We start from the raw sequence: 4,642 nt of genomic DNA on the forward strand, positions 1-4,642 counted from the left end.
TTAAATAAACAAATTAAAAAACAAAACCATTAATTTTATGTCATGTGAATGTCATCCCAGAAAACTTAAAAAAATAGAATTTTGCACTCTAAACTCAGCGCATTTCAAAATTGATCACATCATTTATAAGACTATGATTCACTGGGTCATAATTTTCTTTAAAAATCACTGCCTGGTACAAATATTACATGAGCCTTGTACTTCTTCTTCTTCTTCTTCTTTTTTTTTTTTTTTTAAAGATATCATCAGTTTATTACAAAAGAGAGACATGGAAATCATTTACATGATGCAAGATTTCAGAACTTCAATGGAATGGGCATCTTCATGTCAAAACCACTTCAGTAGTGATTTATTTCAGTCTATATACTTTCCAAGAATGTCACTACCTCTAAATAAGAAATAATCCTTGTCATCTAGAACCACTTTGCTCCCTCCATATTTTGGGAGAAGAACTTTATCTCCAACTTTCACACTAACTGGCTGAATGTCTCCACCCTTTCTTTTAGAACCTGATCCAACAGCCAGTACTGTTGCTTACAATACTTTTCCTTGAGATTTTTCTGGAAGCATAATGCCTCCTTTGGTTACGTTTTCAGCTGCACACCTTTCAACCAATACTCAATCAAAGAGTGGAAGAAACTTTCTAAATGCTTGTCCTGCTGTGGCTCCCACCACCGCAGCCCCCACTCTGCTCTTGCACTGCTGCTGCTGAGCCTTGTACTTCTTAATTTAAACTTTTGTAGTAGCAACATTTTAAAAGCAGGAGAGAAATAGTTAAAATTAATCATGGTAACATATTTTATCCTACCCAGCATATCCAACATATTATCATCTCAACATAGCAATGTAGACTATGATTAATGAGATATTTTACATTCTCTTTTTCGTACTGAATACTTCAAAAGCCAGTGGGCAGTGGTGATCGTTGTACAACACTGTGAAGATACAGAAGCCATTGAATTGTTCTTTTTGAATTGGCCCAAATGGTAAATGTTGTTATGTATGTTTCACCACAATTTAAAAAATACATAATCTACATAATACATGTCAAGAAATCCAACAAAGTTTTGATTTTTCTCAAGATACTACTTTGATGCTTGAAAAAAAAAATCAAAGTCTTTTTTTTTTACATCTTGGTTGATTTCCTTACATCCATGTTCATAGTAGCATCATTCACAAAAGCCAAAATGTGGGGGCAACACAAGCGTCCAGTAACAAACGAATGAATAGACAAAACATGGTATACACATACAGGGGAATGTTCACCAGCCTCGAAAAGGAAGGAAGTTCTGACACCTGCTACAATGTGGACGAACCTGAAAGATATTATGCTAAGTGAAATGTGCTAGTTACAGAGGACATGGTGCATGGTTCCACTTATGTGAGGTCCCTTGAGCAGCCAGATTCATAGAGACAGAGGTAGGGTGGTGGGTGCCAGGGGCTAAAGGAGGGGGAGGGGAGTTATTGTTTAATAGCAAAGTATGGGTTTTGCAAGATGAAAAAGAGTTTTAGGGGTGGTGACGGTGAGGGCCCCACAGCAGTACAAATGTACTAAACACCCTGACCTGAGTGTTTACACAGGGTTAAGATGGCAAATTTATGTCCGTGTGTATTTAGTGACCTCAGTTCAGACCATTCACTCTTCACGTGGCCAACGGCACCACACAGCTACAGAATATGTCTCTACCCATCACCAATGCATACATCCTGTCCACTCTGATTTCACTGTGTCACCTGAGCATGAGGCCACCGTGTTTACCGTCTGAAGTCTAAAGTCGAGACCCATGGTGCCCACACTGGCCTGCTACTGAAAGGAAATAGAGAAAACTCTGTTTCTGCCTTTTACCTTTATTATTTGAAAATGTGTATTCCTCATACATTTTATAATACTTGTTTTTTATAGGGTAGTAAATACAGACAAGGTACAGATAAATAAATGTTTACAGTTGGCCCTGGAACCGCGGGTTTGAATTGCATGTGTTCACCTTTGCTTTGGTTTCCTTCCACCTCTGCACCCCTAAGACAGCAAGACCAACCCTCCAACCCTTCCTCCTCCTCAGCCTATTTACCATGAAGGTGATGAGGATAAAGACCTTTTTGATGATCCATTTCCAATGAATGAACAGTAAATATGTTTTCTCTTCCTCATGATTTTTTCTTTTCTCTAGCTTACTTTTTTCAACATTTTCTTTTCTCTAGCTTACTTTATTGTAAGAGTGTAGAATGCCATTCATGTGACAGACAGAAGATGTGTTGATTGGCTATGTATGTCATCAGTAACACTCCTGGATAACAGCAGGCTAATAGTAGGTAACTTCTGGGGGAGTTAAAAGTTATAGGCAGATTTTCAACTGTGCAGGGGTGGGTGTCCCTAACCCCTGCATTGTTAAAGGGTCACTCGTTCTAGGAAGGGACTTCTGGAAGGAGTGTACATCACTGTGTCAGCCTCTAATTTTAGAGCTTCTCTGTCTCCCCATTCACTTCATCCACTCTGCTCTTCCACTGCAGCCAGGATGACATTCTCCGACATTGTCCGATGGCAATAGGACACCAGTACCGCGTGCTGTGCAAAGAGGTGGGAGCGGCCCCAGCCTCCCTGGTCTCCACTCAGGGGCCAGGCAGGAGGACCCTTTCCTGGGAGGAAGGAGCCAGGGGGTGGATAGTGGGTTTCCCAGGAGCTTTGTCCTTCTTCTTTCCTCAGAGATATTTCCTGGGGACTCAGCCCTTCCTATTAAAGGAATCACATGAACAAGAAAGGAGAGTGCCCCATGGAGGACCCTGTGGTCTCCCTTTTCCTTTTGGAATTTTTTTCCCCTACTGGAATCCAATGCACTTGATACATCATTCTTCTAGAAAATCTCTGTTCCCCCCACCTCCACAAAGGCCCTTGTCCCAGAGGCAGGAACCCCCTGCCCATTACTCATGTGCTCTTGCGAAACCATGACCCTGTGCTGACTTCCCCTCTCCCACAGCCTTGGAGACAATCGATTTCCCCAGTCTTGTTGATTCTGCCTTGGAAACAGGCTTTTCATCAGCCTGCTCTCTTGATCTCTTGCTCAAGTTCCTGCAAAAACAACCTTAACTCTTCTTCCTTTTCAAAGGAAAACACAGGCCCCTGTTGACCTGACCCTTTTAACCGGTTCCTGTTGCTCTCAGGACAAATTCCACCCTCTTCCCTATGGCATGAGCCATGGTGACTGGAGATTTTATCTTTAGAGAAATTTGGAGATGCCAGCTATGCTGGGAGGAAGCTCTGGAATTCTCCTTGAAGGGGGGGTCCGCACACATCACACATTTTGGGTGGACAAACTTCATTTGTAAAGAACCACACATCTGGAAAGAATTTTGTAAACATCTTTACGGATGACAGTGACAGGCTCTGACTTAACTGCCCAGTGCTGCCACTGGGGCAGAAGGTGGCCACATGCTAATATATGACATGCAACATACAAGTGGACAAAACCTGATTTGTGGACAATCCTTCCCAGTCCCTGATAGCCCACCTCTTCTCTCTTCGGTTGTCTCCATCCATCATCCCTAGTCTTTGGTCAATTTTTCTCAGTGGAGTCAGAGTAGCTTCATCAAAGGAAATTTTGTCTGTATCCCACCCTTCATTAGATCACCTCAAAGGATTCCTGCTGGTCTTTAGATGTACCCCGAGTTTTCTAGGCAGCTCTGCAGGCCTAGATGGAAGGGGTTTAGGAGGGATGGTCTGGCTGGAGACTGGGAGCTGTGGGACCTGCCTGCAGCCATGTCTGTCTTTGCTTGTTGCTTGTCATACAAGGAGGCTGTTGGAGAAAGCACATAGCTCCTTTGAAAGCTGCATTTAGGGGCTGTGTGAAAGTGGGTGCAGAGGAATGAGAGTGAGAATGTACACACTGTTTGGATTATTATTTCAAAGTCTGTGCAGCATTGACCAACAAACATGACTACAACCAGGCTACCATTGTGTGCCAGCATTTAAAACCTTCCTGCATGAGGAAAACCAGGCCACCAGAGGCATTTGAAACAAACACTCTCGACTCATCTCAAAACTAGGACATAAGGTCCCCCCCGCACCCCCCTCCCCCGCCAACACCGAAGAAAGCACAGTTATGGACACGGCCCAGGGATATCACCTATACATGATGTCTGGTAGAAATATTTGTATGGTTTAGAAATGGATATCTCCAGAATACCAGTCTAGTTCTGCTGTTTCTGGGAAAACTGTTCCCTTCTGGAGCTACATGTTAATGTCTGTAGGAATCCGGAGGTCACTTCTGGGGACTCTGGCCAGGGCAGGTGCTGGGAACACTTTGGGAGTTGGGGGAAAGGTTCAGGAGGGGAGTCACAGGGCTGGGGGGATGCAAGACCACCCCTGCCTCTGTGTCACAGCTGCCCTGATGGCCCCACCAAGAGGCAGAAGGAAGGCTTGAGGCAGGGCAGGGACAGGAGGACAGGCTTGCTTCCACAAGTTGCCCATTTTGGCAAAAATATAAGAGTTTAAAATAAATAAACAAAAATAAAACAAGGAAACTGGACCACAAGTCCCCATTGCTGCAGGTCCAAGAACATTCTCTTCCCCAAAGCCCTGAGGTCCTGCACTGTGCCCTGTGAATGGTCCCTGCTGGTGCTCAGACATAGACCTGAGAGTTTGGGAGTT

At 43.8% G+C, this 4,642-nt stretch overlaps 1 pseudogene; it reads right to left on the reverse strand.

Annotated features, from left to right (window-relative positions):
* Positions 1–354: 354 nt before the first annotated feature.
* LOC100952752 lies at positions 355–1,786 on the reverse strand (annotated as a pseudogene).
* Between the last annotated feature and the right edge of the window lie 2,856 nt (positions 1,787–4,642).

The sequence above is a fragment of the Otolemur garnettii genome, unplaced genomic scaffold (genome assembly GCF_000181295.1).
Source record: "Otolemur garnettii isolate 467f Iridium unplaced genomic scaffold, OtoGar3 scaffold00091, whole genome shotgun sequence".
Taxonomy (NCBI): Eukaryota; Metazoa; Chordata; class Mammalia; order Primates; family Galagidae; genus Otolemur; species Otolemur garnettii.